General features: G+C 48.4%; 2 long non-coding RNA genes across 2 annotated transcripts; both read right to left on the reverse strand.

Annotated features, from left to right (window-relative positions):
* Nucleotides 1–2,462: 2,462 nt before the first annotated feature.
* On the reverse strand, nt 2,463–8,547 carry LOC139835137 (uncharacterized). The gene is made up of 2 exons (XR_011750849.1): nt 8,354–8,547; nt 2,463–2,951 (listed from the first exon to the last, which is right to left on the reverse strand). It is a non-coding gene; the product is annotated as an uncharacterized lncRNA (long non-coding RNA).
* A 708-nt stretch (nt 8,548–9,255) lies between these two features.
* On the reverse strand, nt 9,256–10,684 carry LOC127327369 (uncharacterized). Its single transcript, XR_011749011.1, has 2 exons — nt 10,163–10,684; nt 9,256–10,052 (listed from the first exon to the last, which is right to left on the reverse strand). It is a non-coding gene; the product is annotated as an uncharacterized lncRNA (long non-coding RNA).
* Nucleotides 10,685–15,441: the final 4,757 nt, after the last annotated feature.

The following is a 15,441-nucleotide window of genomic DNA, read 5'->3' on the forward strand; positions in this document are numbered from 1 at the left end:
GTCAAATGTAAAGTCACTTCAACTTCTCCAGTTCTTCAAAAGTATGCCAACACATTACCGCAGCAACGTGCGAGGCATCATCTAGTTAGCATAAAAAATAGGACAAATGGTGCTATTTTGCTGGCGCAGGTACAAAAGCAAGCCTAAAAGGCTGAAACTATGGTGTTGTTATTTGGATTGTTTTGCAAGAAACTCCACGTAAGTACCTATTATGAATGATGCGATGACACAAACGCAACACTGGGATGCGGATGGTAAATTGAAATTGGAAAGTGGAGAAATATGTAAACTTAGGACCTGTTTGTTTGGGTTGTGGCTGGCTGGCTGTGCAGGAAAAACTGATGTGCAGGAAAAGCTACTGTGCAGAAGAAGCTGCTGTTTTGAGTTTCACTTGGCAACTCAACTGGCTATCTGGCTGTGAACACATGAATTATCTAGAATACCCCAAAGTTCCAAGAACATGTAAAATTAACATCACATACAGTACGACAAAGAAATCAAATAATTAGAATAATTTTATCGGCTGGATTGATGATAGTTGATTTAGCACATGTTTAAATATTCACCAAAGTTTACATTTGCTACAAAAAAAAAAGCACACTACGTGCTCAAGGCCCTATCTTAATTCATGCATACCTTTTTTTTTTCATTCATGCACACATTTGCAAGTCAGCATCGTGCTGCTACCAAATACCAAACTTTCACATGTACGTACTCCTACGTCTGCATCAACGCACACGGTACGTGGAATAAGAAAATCAATCGCGTGGCTCCTGCAGTTGGCTAGTTGCACACACGTTTACTTGACCTGATGCACTGAAACAAGCCGCCACGTGATCGATCGGTTCAGACGCAAGCAAAACTGGCAGGCTTGATGGCAGTTTCCTGTAAATAAGCAGAACAACAAGGGCAATACCGGTTGGATTTTAAGTGGGAAAGCTGCGGGAAGCAGCGGGAAGCACCTCCGAAGATGCTTTTCCGTGTATGCCTATTCCTTCTTCAGCTTTGCCAAAGCCCACATCACAGCCACCCCGTTTGGTTCGTATGGATGGCTTTTTTTACTGAAAAGCCAAAAAAAGTCCAAACAAACACCCCCTTAGACTTGCAGGGTAGCACATTTTGTTTTCTTTTCTTTTGTCGACTGTTATACATGGCAGTTTATAGTTCGAAAATAACCCTTGGTAAAACTGTGAAACGCGGTGTGATATATCTTGGAAAAGAATGGGAACGTGGAGAATAGCTTTCACTTTAACGATTGTCTTTAATGAGTAACATTTTGTTACCTGTTTGGCTGTTTCAGAGTTTGGAGTTTCAGGTTTTGGGATACCTGATTCCAGGAAACCTTGTCAGTAAAACCAGCCTTATTTTTTCTTATTCCAATTTTTGTTCCGTATGCGGCTGAGTAAAACGAGACAGTGCCTTCTCATCTTCAGAACTGCTCATCTTCTGAGGTCCAGCAAAGGTCATAACAATCTCAAATTGTTACTAGGTTGGAAGAGCGGAGGCATTCAGTAGCGAAGCTAGGACCAAGATGTATGATGCTGAGGCAGGCAGAAATATTTATTGAAACAGTGTTTACATGATATCTGATCTCATTTTGGTGTCTTGTAAAAATCTGTTTCTTGAGCTGTATAGCCTAGTGCTCACTTTTGGATGATGGTTCGCACAGGAAGCTTATTCTTGCATGCAGATTCTTCTATGTTGCATGTGTCTCTCTGTCTGTACATAGGAACTTTGCTTCGGCAGTTTAAGTGATGTTCAAGCTGTCAAATTCTGATACGAACCCCAAAATTACGAAGTACCACAGCCTTACAGCATGGTTGCATACCTGCACTGGACATAGCTCTGCAACTTTGACCAATCGTTTTAACCAAACAACGTGTCTTCTTTCAAGTTCAGAGTCAATTATCTGATTTTTCTGTTGCAATAGTGGAAAGCAGGCAGTTCATTCACACACAAAATGTCTTAAGATGCATCCTGGAACCATGAATCTGTTGTTAGATTAGCCTCTACGACATTGTATTTAGCACTGAATTATGAGTATGCTCTCCGATCTGGCCCAGGTGGGCATCAGGAGACGAAGGTTCGGATCCACCCCTCCCTAGAAGCCTCACTGGTCAGAATGGATCAGGCTTTCTCGGCGAGTTTCTTGCCACCCTTCCTGGCCATCGTGAACTGCTGAAAGATTGGCGATTAAAGTGAATTCAGAGTCATCATCACACGCGGGTTGGGGTTTACCATTAACCGATTAGTAAAACAAGAATATATAAAATCTTCTTCCAGTAAACATGCCAACCCGCCGCTTAGCTACCACAACGGAAGACACAATGAACTAATCAATCACAGGGCAGATAGCCAGATTGTATAGCAAGCCAACATACATAGGCTCAAAGCGTGCATCAGGTTCTTCGCATATATCACTATGAACTACCAAAATTTAATTTCAAGTGCCAGTATCAGGATCAGACATGAAACATCGCAATCCATAAAACCTGCTAGTCTACTACCATGGCATGTTTCATGTTCAAAATCGAAACATAAAGAGCAAGCTAGACTATTCAGAGATAATAAGACTAGCAATAGTCATCAGCAAATTTGTATAGTGTTCCATAATTGACTGCATTTCTTGCACTGATAGTCAAAATTCCCATTCCCTACTGTCACTACAGTCCAGCAAAATGGACAAAACTTCTTCTAGGAAACATTCACCTAGAGCAACATTTAAATCATATATTTCCAAAGAATTGTAGTTCTTGAACCTTACATGAGGCCTGCTCTATCTAATGTCTAATAATACCCCACAATGCTTTTGTCGATATTATCTCATGTCTTGCTTGGTTCTAGTTCCCTTTGGGGCTAGGAAGATGTTATATTACTTACTGCAACTACACTTGCCTAGATTTTGAAAATTCAACCCCGGCAAGGATGCATTTCAAAGTTTGAACCATATGCTACAACTGTTATGGTCGGTCTGACCTATACACGCAGGAAGCCCACTAGTGGCTAGTTGTGGGCTTAGCCCGAGTAAATTAGGGACTTAGCCCAAGTAAATTAGGGTTTCGAGGAGGCCGTCCTCCTATATAAATGCTTGTATCCCTTCGAGATTAATCAGACAATAATTCAGTATCATTATTGTCTCGTCTCCTGAAGGGAGACGGGAGAACCCTAGCCCCGCCGCACCAACCCTAGCCGCCGCCTCCTTCCTCCGCGACGGCGCCGAGCTCTCCAACCTCTCCGCCCTCACTTCCACCCTTACAACCTCCGCCCTAGACCCGTTAGAACCCTAGCCTCTACCACTTTGGTATCAGATTGCCTAGGTCTCATGGGCTCCAACAGCCCCCCCCCCCCCCCCCCGTCGACACCATCGCCGCCACGCCCACCGCCGCCACCAACACCACTCCCGCCGCCATGACCGGCGCCCACGCGCTGCAGGGGGCCGCCGCCGCCAACGGAGACCATGCCGCCGCCGTCCCCACGGGCCTCGACCTCCTGCCCGCTACTTTGGCGGACCTCGCCGACAGCCTCCGCGCCATCCGCTTCGAGCTCGCGGAGATCAAGGCCGGCCAGCACCCGCCGCCCCCACCGGCCGCTGTTCCGCCGCCGCCCCCACCGCCCGCCTCCGCCGCCAGCAATGGCCGGTCCGCGTGGTGGCCGCCATCGCCCTCGCCGATTCCCACATGGACAGACGCGGCGCCCGTCTACACTCATACTGCGGCGCGGACGACGGTTCAGCAGCCCGCCCACCGCCTTGGCGGTCCTGGTGGGTTTGCGGGCCCCTTCGCAGCGAGCACGTCCGTCAACCCGAGCCGCCAGGAGGGCGTTCCCGAGGCCCCGCCCGTGGCACAGCAGCCGCCCCGCTTCACTAAGCTGGAGTTCGCCACCTACGACGGCGCCACCGACCCCCAGAACTGGCTGAACCAGTGTGAGCAGTTTTTTCGGGGGCAGCGAACGCTCAGCACCGACCGCACATGGATCGCCTCCTATCACCTACGGGGCGCCGCGCAGACTTGGTACTACGCCCTCGAGCAGGACGAGGGCGGGATGCCGCCCCTGGGAGCGTTTCCGCGACCTGTGCCTCCAGCGGTTTGGGCCGACCCTCCGGCAGCCGCCTCGCCGAGCTGGGACGCCTCGCCTTCACCACCACGGTCCAGGACTTCGTCGACCGCTTTCAGGCGCTCGTGTGCCATGCCCTGGGCGTCTCGGCACGGCAGCGCGCCGATCTCTTCGTCGGCGGCCTCCCCGACTACATCCGCGTCGACGTCGAGATGCGCGAGCCGGCGGACCTGCAGACGGCCATGTACTACGCACGAGCCTACGAGCAGCGCGCCCTCGCCATGCAGCAGGTCTACGTGCAACATGGCAGCGCTTGCCCCGCGCCCCGACCCACCCCGACGCCCACCGCCCCGCCGCGCCCCGCACCGGCCGCTGCGCCCGCAGGCCCTCCTGCGCCGACTCGCCCCTTCAAGCGGCTGACGGCTGCGGAGCAGCTTGAGCGGCGCCGCCAGGGGCTGTGCTTCAACTGCGACGAGAAGTACGCGCCGGGCCACACGTGCGCCCGCCTCTTCTACCTGGAGATCGTCGACGACGCCGACGTTGAGGCCCTCACCGCCGAGCTCGCGGCCGCCACCGTCACTGAGGCCGGTGTCACGACCTACGCGCCAGTCGACGCGTCCGCCTTCGTCGTGTCTCTCCATGCTATGGCAGGCATCAAGACGGCGAAGACGATGCTGCTCCCGGTGACGATCAATGGGGAGCATCTCACTGCGCTGGTGGACACGGGCTCCACGCACAACTTCCTGTCCAACACCGCCATGCGCCGCCTCGCTCTCCAGACGGCGGGATCGGAGAAGTACAGCGTCACCGTCGCCAACGGGGATCGTCTTACGTGCCAGGGCGTGGCGCGACAGGTTCCCGTGCTCGTGGGCGATGAGCCGTTCTCCATCGACTGCGTCGGCATCGACTTGGGCTACTACGACTTCATCCTCGGCCTCGACTTCCTGAGCACCTTAGGCCCCATCCAGTGGGACCTCGACGTGCTGTCCCTCATCTTTTGGCGCGAGGGCGGCCGCCGTGTTCACTGGACGGGCGTGGGTAGCACTGGCACATCCCCGCAGCTACACCTAATGGCCGCCGCGCTAGACGAGGCGCGTCCGCTCCTGGCCGACCTACTGCAGCAGCACGGCGACCTCTTCGACGAGCCACAGGGCCTCCCTCCCTCGCGACCCTGTGACCACCGCATCCACCTGCTGCCCAACACGGCACCCGTAGCTGTGCGGCCGTACCGGTACCCCTAGCTGCAGAAGGACAAGCTCGAGCGCCAGGTGGCGGTCATGCTAGCACCGGGCATCATCCGGATCTCGACGTCACCGTTCTGCGCCCCCGTGCTCCTGGTGCGCAAGACCGACGGCACGTGGCGTTTCTGCATCGACTTCCGCGCCCTCAACACCGTCACGTCCAAGGACAAGTTCCCCATCCCCGTCGTGGATGAGCTCCTGGACGAGCTGCATGGCGCGCGCTTCTTCACCAAGCTCGACTTGCGCTCGGGCTATCATCAGGTGCGCATGCACCCGGACGACATCGCCAAGACGGCGTTCCGCACTCACCATGGCCACTACGAGTTTTTGGTGATGCCGTTCGGCCTCTCCAACGCACCGGCAACCTTCCAGGCTCTGATGAACGACGTGCTCAGCCCCTACTTACGCCGCTTTGTGCTTGTTTTCTTTGATGATATTTTGATCTACAGCGCATCCTGGGCGGAGCACCTGCAGCACGTGGCCATCATCTTCAACGAGCTTCGAGCGCATCGTCTTCACCTCAAGCGCTCGAAGTGCTCGTTTGGCACGACCTCCGTCGCATACTTGGGCCACGTCATCTCCGCCGACGGTGTCGCGATGGACGCGGACAAGGTCGCTGCCGTCGCCGCCTGGCCAACGCCCCAGTCGCCACGAGCTCTTCGCGGATTTTTGGGCCTCGCAGGATACTACCGGCGATACATCCAGGACTTCGGCCTCATCGCCGCGCCCCTCACGCGCCTGCTTCGCCGCGACACTTTCTCCTGGGACGAGGAGGCGGCCACGGCCTTCGCCGCCCTGCAGCGGGCACTCACGACGGGTCCCGTTCTTCAGATGCCGGACTTCGACGAGCCGTTCGTGGTGGACTGCGACGCCTCCGGCATTGGCTTCGGCGCCGTCCTTCACCAGGGCGAGGGTCCACTCGCCTTCTTCAGTCGCCCCTTCGCCGCGCGCCACCACAAGCTCGCCGCATATGAGCGCGAGCTGATCGGGCTGGTCCAGGCGGTGCGCCACTGGCGGGCGTATCTTTGGGGCCGGACATTCCGTGTGCGCACGGACCACTACAGCCTGAAGTTCTTGCTGGATCAGCGCCTCTCCACCGTGCCGCAACACCAGTGGATCAGCAAGCTCTTCGGCTTCGACTTCACCGTCGAGTACCGCCCCGGCCGCCCCAACACAGTCGCCGACGCCCTATCCCGCCGAGACGTTGACGACACTGCGGACGCGCCCACAGTCGGTGCAGCCCTCTGCATCCACTCCGGGCCATCTTTCGCCTTCATCGACGAGGTTCGCCGCGCTACTGCCACGGCTGCGGATGCGCAGCAGCTGCGCCAGCGCCTGGCCGACGGCGAGCTGGCCGCGCCATGGCGCCTGGACGAGGGACTACTCCTCCATGGACGCCGCATCTTCGTGCCGGATCATGGCGATCTGCGCCACCAGGCCTTGTCCTTGGCGCATTCTGCAGGTCACGAGGGCGCCCAGAAGACCCTGCACCGTCTCCGCGCTGATTTTTACATTCCAGGGGATGGCGCCCTGGTGCGAGACTGGGTGCGGGCGTGTGTCACATGCCAGCGGAACAAGACGGAGACGCTCCGTCCGGGCAGCTTGAGCCGCAGCCGCCGGAGCGTGCCGTCCTGTGTGGGCGGACATCTCCATGGACTTCATCGAGGGGCTGCCGAAGGTTGGCGGCAAGTCCTTCATCCTCACGGTGGTTGACCGCTTCTCCAAGTACGCGCACTTCATCGCCCTCGGCCATCCCTATACGGCGGCGTCCGTGGCCCGCGCTTTCTTCGACGGCATCGTTCGTCTCCACGGGTTTCCGTCCTCCATCGTCAGTGATCGTGATCCTATGTTCACGGGTCACGTCTGGAGGGACCTCTTTGGGTTGGCGGGCGTGAAGCTCCACATGAGTACGGCGTTTCATCCTCAGACAGACGGCCAGTCCGAGGTCGTCAACAAGATCATCGCCATGTACCTGCGCTGCATCACCGGGGATCGTCCACGAGCTTGGGTGGACTGGCTGGCGTGGGCCGAGTACTGCTACAACACGTCCTACCACTCCGCGCTGCATGCTACTCCCTTTGAGGTGGTCTACGGGAGGCCGCCACCGGCAATGCTTCCCTATGCGTCTGGCACGGCCCGTACTGAGACAGCGGATGACCTGCTGCGTACCCGCGACGAGATACTGGCTGAGGCGCGCCAGCGACTTCTTCAGGCTCAGCAGCTGGCCCGGAAGTACTATGATGCACACCATCGCGAGGCGGAGTTTGCGGTGGGCGATTGGGTCTGGCTACGTCTTCTTCACCGGACGACCCAGTCCTTGGACCCGCGCTCCAGGCGCAAGTTGGGACCTCGTTACGCCGGTCCTTTCCGTGTGCTGGAGCGCATCGGCAAGCTCGCCTACCGCCTTGAGTTGCCTGCGGGCTCGCGCCTCCACGACGTCTTCAACGTCGGCCTCCTGAAGGCCTACCGGGGCGACCCTCCTTCTGCACCACCAGCTCTTCCACCTACTTCGGATGGGCGTCTCGAGCCTGCCCCGGCGAGTGTGGCTCACGTGTTGAAGGCCCAGCAGCGCCGTGGTGTTTGGCACGTCTTGGTGCATTGGACCGGCCTGCCGGAGGACGAGGCGACTTGGGAGAAGCTTGAAGATCTCCGCCAGCAGTTTCCAGAATTTCAGCTCGAGGACGAGCTGTTTGAGAAGGCGGGGAGAGATGTTATGGTCGGTCTAACCTATACACGCAGGAAGCCCACTAGTGGCTAGTTGTGGGCTTAGCCCAAGTAAATTAGGGGCTTAGCCCAAGTAAATTAGGGTTTCGAGGAGGCCGTACTCCTATATAAACGCTTGTATCCCTTCGAGATTAATCAGACAATAATTCAGTATCATTACTGTCTCGTCTCCTGAAGGGAGACGGGAGAACCCTAGCCCCGCCGCACCAACCCTAGCCGCCGCCTCCTTCCTCCGCGACGGCGCCCAGCCGCCGGCGCCGAGCTCTCCAACCTCTCCGCCCTCACTTCCACCCTTACAACCTCCGCCCTAGACCCGGTAGAACCCTAGCCTCTACCAACAACACTGCCTGAAGTTTCACTTTCTGGCCAAGACAACCTGAACAGTTGCACTCCCAACTTCCGAATATGGTAACTTATTCTTTTCATTCACTGCTATTCTATTCAAAATATCTGGAGACCCCATGAGAATGCCCATACAAACTACGAGCTAATTGCAGTTCCCTCCACTTTTTCTCATCCGGGCTTGGGACCGGCAAAGGCAGTGTTAAACTACAAAACTACAAAACACAGGTTAGCAAAACACTACAATCAAACACTCGGCAAATCATACAAGCCACACAATCGATCAAAGCCAATACACAACGGAACTTTGCAGACAAGATCATAACACAAAAAATAGACATGGGGGCACAAAAATACATGTATGAGTTAGACGCCAACAATAATTTAGTTACATGGATTCTAATATTTGGTTTCGAAAATAAAGAATGTACCAACAGTTAAGAGGGTGTGCTATCTTCACCTCTAGGGCATACAGAAGCAGCAGTTAATTAATAGTCATCAAAAGGTTATGTGTTCATATCCAACAAAGCCAACCAAGTACGAAACAGAATGACAGAGAAATTTCTATTCTATATTCTGATTGAAGATGTAGAAACAGTGTGGAAAGCCAAGTTCTGTTGCTAAATTAATCATGTATCAATCAAACTGCCCAGCAAACCGACATACTTAGTCCAGATCTCACTGAAGCAGCACAAACAAGAACATCACTTCTGAAAATACAAATCAATAACCAACAAACAGAAAATCATATTCATCAAAGAAGCAACTAATCTGGAAGGAGAGGAAGTAGAGTGTTCACGGCAAACTACAGTCTGTCTAAGAATCCAAACTTTCACATCTGCCTTGTTTTAGTATATATGACTATGAGTAATTCCTAACCTCTCTCTGCATAACATTACCCACTTAAGTTAGGAGGGGTCTTTGAATTAATTGATATATTTTAATATACAAATGGAGATAGACAGCAGATTAGGTGGATCTTTGTTTGTCGAAATTCAATATCCACGCATACCAGAAATTGATTAGATGTGACTTGGCTTAATTGAACTGACCAGGAAAATAGTAAGTGGACAAACCAATTGTGATCACGAATAACAATAAAACTAGCAAATCCAGACATGATCTCAAAATAATTCAAATATATAAAACTGTAAGGATATTTTACTGCCTTCAGAGCCTCATGTACATGCATGTTCTACTTCCTATCAGGTCATAAATCTGCTACCTACTGCTAGATAAAACACATCTGAGTGCTTTGATAAAACTTAGACATTGTCATGAAACCCAACTTCCAGAAACGAACATGTAACATAGTAATCAAGACTTCTCGCATCCCCTATGTCCACAAAAAAAGGATGAGAACAGATTCCATCCAAACAAAGTTGGAACACAACAGAGACCAATAATAAGCTTCAAAATTACTCATCAGAAGATCCAGATGTGCACGCAACTAAAGACTGCAAGCTGTACCGAAGAGATGAGGCCACTGAATGCAAGTTGAAAGTTGAAACTGTAAGCTGCCGCACAAGACCAAATCAAGTAACAATACGCGTCAAGATTTTTTCATTAGAAGTCAGAACAGTTGGAAAAGAAGACACAGTTGATGGCTTGACTGAAGCTTCACAAAAATACCCCCATTAGCCAACGTTTTGCTAGACCTTCCAACACTCCTTGCACCAAGAATCTCCAACACTGCAAATCAATGAGAAGCCTAAATATATAACCCTATACCTCAAAAGTCAGATATATGAACTCTCAACTGGAATAAATGACATAAAGTGTGAAAAAACTGTTGGGCCTACCGTTCTTTCATACTGCATATCAGATCGACATCCACAAGTACCCTTCTATCATTTACTGTGAAATGTGCTTTAGGATGAAATCAAACATAAGAGCAATACGTATTAAAGAAAGGATCTTCAAAGGAAGAAAATATCCGAACAAAGCATTGCAGACTTCTTCCAGTTATGTGATCTACAGTCCTGCCAAGCTTCATGACACCTTCAAATCCTCAACTATGCAGGTCTGACTGACTATTCCGATCAGGGTAGACCCAAAACCAATAAATTAACATCATAAAATTATGACATTATCTAAAGAATGAGCATTAACTTATAACCAAACCTATACCCTTAAATGCAATCACCACCACCAGTCATATAGCTAGAGGAGCATATGCACATAACACAAACAATCCAGGGTTCCAAACGCACCTTGAATTACAATGATTTGTCATAGGAGAATGGACTAAAGCAAATTTTGCAGAGAGAAATTCAAATCTGGAAGATCACTGAAGCTGATGGGGTGAGCCAAACCAATAAAACAAACAGGACACTGACTCCACATACGGGGGATTTTAACTACAGCAGGCCCCAACAATCCAAAACATATACTGCAAATGACATGTTCAAGCACTGGGATGAAGCATACAGATAACAAATTCAACCATATCAAGATAGATTGCAAACCGAACAATATTACAGATTCCGAGCAACTATCAGCACAATCTGCAAACACGAGGAGGAAGCGAAACCCCCAATCAAAGCAAGAAGCAACTGAGAGAAAACATGAGTTTGCTCAAAATAAGAGTTCAAAAGATGTAAATAGAGAGCACCGAGTTTCTCTTGTAAGATGTGCCATCTAACTGAAGCTCCAAAGCATCCTCAGAATCAGTGTACCTCCACAAATCAATCTGAATGTCCAAATATTGCCTCTCCGTGAGATACTTGGATAATTTTATACGTTTAACAAGTTGTTGCGAATTGATAAGGTACTAGATTCAGAAGATCCAAACAAATGTAACACAGCATCAGATTTGTCCTAAGACATTACTGTAGATTTGCTGTTCATGCATCAAATATTGAATTAGGGGATATGATTAGCTTGCTCGGCTGGGAGATAGACAACAGCCCTTGGTTCCAGAATGATATACTCCTTTTCCATATCTGCGAGAGCACATAATTACGATGAAGGGAGGGAAAGCCATAACTAGGAAGTTAATTATCAAAGGAAGTCGATAAAGTTTATTCAAGTCACAAAAAGGAACCACCGATAACATGATGAAGCAAAATAGGGCATCTTCGCTAAGTTGTGCAAGTCCAATATCTGGAGAACCAACAATCCATTTCAGAACTGGAATTGGAGTACACTGAATTGAGAAGGAAATTAAATTCAGAAGGACTGATTATCCCAACGTAATATGTAACTTCTCTAGTTCCATCCCATGATCAGCAATCCAATCCAGCAGCTCACAAGTTCCAACCATATCAAATAAGCACCGAGTCATAACCAATAAAGATAACCACGAACAGAAAGCAAACCTCAACCGTTCTATTCATCTCATCACAACCATCACCTTCGCCATAGAGAGCATTGGAAACTGACCTTCGCAAGTCCCCTTTGCTGTACGGAGCTCAAGTTCTGGACCAGATCCAGTCCTGCAGCCAACTCACTGATGCGGACACAAAATGAACCTAACAGACCATCCATGAAACACTGACCTGGCTCCACGCAGAGAGTAATTTTTTTTCCTAGGGGCAATCCAACTCCTAGCTATATCCTGTAGTCAACACACGCAGACGACCAAAAGCACATGGAAAGACAGAAATGAATGTAACAGAAAGATGGACGATAGATTGCAAACCAAATGATTTAATACAATTCCAGTCACTACCTCAAATGTCAGATATATGAACTCTCAACTGGAATAAATGACATAAAGTGTGAAACAACTGTTGGGCCTACCGTTCTTTCATACTGCATATCAGATCGACATCCACAAGTACCCTTCTATCATTTACTGTGAAATGTGCTTTAGGATGAAATCAAACATAAGAGCAATACGTATTAAAGAAAGGATCTTCAAAGGAAGAAAATATCCGAACAAAGCATTGCAGACTTCTTCCAGTTATGTGATCTACAGTCCTGCCAAGCTTCATGACACCTTCAAATCCTCAACTATGCAGGTCTGACTGACTATTCCGATCAGGGTAGACCCAAAACCAATAAATTAACATCATAAAATTATGACATTATCTAAAGAATGAGCATTAACTTATAACCAAACCTATACCCTTAAATGCAATCACCACCACCAGTCATATAGCTAGAGGAGCATATGCACATAACACAAATAATCCAGGGTTCCAAACGCACCTTGAATTACAATGATTTGTCATAGGAGAATGGACTAAAGCAAATTTTGCAGAGAGAAATTCAAATCTGGAAGATCACTGAAGCTGATGGGGTGAGCCAAACCAATAAAACAAACAGACCTGACTCCACATACAGGGGGATTTTAACTACAGCAGGCCCCAACAATCCAAAACATATACTGCAAATGACATGTTCAAGCACTGGGATGAAGCATACAGATAACAAATTCAACCATATCAAGATAGATTGCAAACCGAACAATATTACAGATTCCGAGCAACTATCAGCACAATCTGCAAACACGAGGAGGAAGCGAAACCCCCAATCAAAGCAAGAAGCAACTGAGAGAAAACATGAGTTTGCTCAAAATAAGAGTTCAAAAGATGTAAATAGAGAGCACCGAGTTTCTCTTGTAAGATGTGCCATCTAACTGAAGCTCCAAAGCATCCTCAGAATCAGTGTACCTCCACAAATCAATCTGAATGTCCAAATATTGCCTCTCCGTGAGATACTTGGATAATTTTATACGTTTAACAAGTTGTTGCGAATTGATAAGGTACTAGATTCAGAAGATCCAAACAAATGTAACACAGCATCAGATTTGTCCTAAGACATTACTGTAGATTTGCTGTTCATGCATCAAATATTGAATTAGGGGATATGATTAGCTTGCTCGGCTGGGAGATAGACAACAGCCCTTGGTTCCAGAATGATATACTCCTTTTCCATATCTGCGAGAGCACATAATTACGATGAAGGGAGGGAAAGCCATAACTAGGAAGTTAATTATCAAAGGAAGTCGATAAAGTTTATTCAAGTCACAAAAAGGAACCACCGATAACATGATGAAGCAAAATAGGGCATCTTCGCTAAGTTGTGCAAGTCCAATATCTGGAGAACCAACAATCCATTTCAGAACTGGAATTGGAGTACACTGAATTGAGAAGGAAATTAAATTCAGAAGGACTGATTATCCCAACGTAATATGTAACTTCTCTAGTTCCATCCCATGATCAGCAATCCAATCCAGCAGCTCACAAGTTCCAACCATATCAAATAAGCACCGAGTCATAACCAATAAAGATAACCACGAACAGAAAGCAAACCTCAACCGTTCCATTCATCTCATCACAACCATCACCTTCGCCATAGAGAGCATTGGAAACTGACCTTCGCAAGTCCCCTTTGCTGTACGGAGCTCAAGTTCTGGACCAGATCCAGTCCTGCAGCCAACTCACTGATGCGGACACAAAATGAACCTAACAGACCATCCATGAAACACTGACCTGGCTCCACGCAGAGAGTAATTTTTTTTCCTAGGGGCAATCCAACTCCTAGCTATATCCTGTAGTCAACACACGCAGACGACCAAAAGCACATGGAAAGACAGAAATGAATGTAACAGAAAGATGGATGATAGATTGCAAACCAAATGATTTAATACAATTCCAGTCACTACCTCAAAAGTCAGATATATGAACTCTCAACTGGAATAAATGACATAAAGTGTGAAACAACTGTTGGGCCTACCGTTCTTTCATACTGCATATCAGATCGACATCCACAAGTACCCTTCTATCATTTACTGTGAAATGTGCTTTAGGATGAAATCAAACATAAGAGCAATACGTATTAAAGAAAGGATCTTCAAAGGAAGAAAATATCCGAACAAAGCATTGCAGACTTCTTCCAGTTATGTGATCTACAGTCCTGCCAAGCTTCATGACACCTTCAAATCCTCAACTATGCAGGTCTGACTGACTATTCCGATCAGGGTAGACCCAAAACCAATAAATTAACATCATAAAATTATGACATTATCTAAAGAATGAGCATTAACTTATAACCAAACCTATACCCTTAAATGCAATCACCACCACCAGTCATATAGCTAGAGGAGCATATGCACATAACACAAACAATCCAGGGTTCCAAACGCACCTTGAATTACAATGATTTGTCATAGGAGAATGGACTAAAGCAAATTTTGCAGAGAGAAATTCAAATCTGGAAGATCACTGAAGCTGATGGGGTGAGCCAAACCAATAAAACAAACAGGATTCGACTCCACATACGGGGGATTTTAACTACAGCAGGCCCCAACAATCCAAAACATATCTTGCAAATGACATGTTCAAGCAATCGGGATGAAGCATACAGATAACAAATTCAACCATATCAAGATAGATTGCAAACCGAACAATATTACAGATTCCGAGCAACTATCAGCACAATCTGCAAACACGAGGAGGAAGCGAAACCCCCAATCAAAGCAAGAAGCAACTGAGAGAAAACATGAGTTTGCTCAAAATAAGAGTTCAAAAGATGTAAATAGAGAGCACCGAGTTTCTCTTGTAAGATGTGCCATCTAACTGAAGCTCCAAAGCATCCTCAGAATCAGTGTACCTCCACAAATCAATCTGAATGTCCAAATATTGCCTCTCCGTGAGATACTTGGATAATTTTATACGTTTAACAAGTTGTTGCGAATTGATAAGGTACTAGATTCAGAAGATCCAAACAAATGTAACACAGCATCAGATTTGTCCTAAGACATTACTGTAGATTTGCTGTTCATGCATCAAATATTGAATTAGGGGATATGATTAGCTTGCTCGGCTGGGAGATAGACAACAGCCCTTGGTTCCAGAATGATATACTCCTTTTCCATATCTGCGAGAGCACATAATTACGATGAAGGGAGGGAAAGCCATAACTAGGAAGTTAATTATCAAAGGAAGTCGATAAAGTTTATTCAAGTCACAAAAAGGAACCACCGATAACATGATGAAGCAAAATAGGGCATCTTCGCTAAGTTGTGCAAGTCCAATATCTGGAGAACCAACAATCCATTTCAGAACTGGAATTGGAGTACACTGAATTGAGAAGGAAATTAAATTCAGAAGGACTGATTATCCCAACGTAA

The sequence above is a fragment of the Lolium perenne genome, chromosome 1 (assembly GCF_019359855.2).
Source record: "Lolium perenne isolate Kyuss_39 chromosome 1, Kyuss_2.0, whole genome shotgun sequence".
NCBI classification, from domain to species: Eukaryota; Viridiplantae; Streptophyta; class Magnoliopsida; order Poales; family Poaceae; genus Lolium; species Lolium perenne.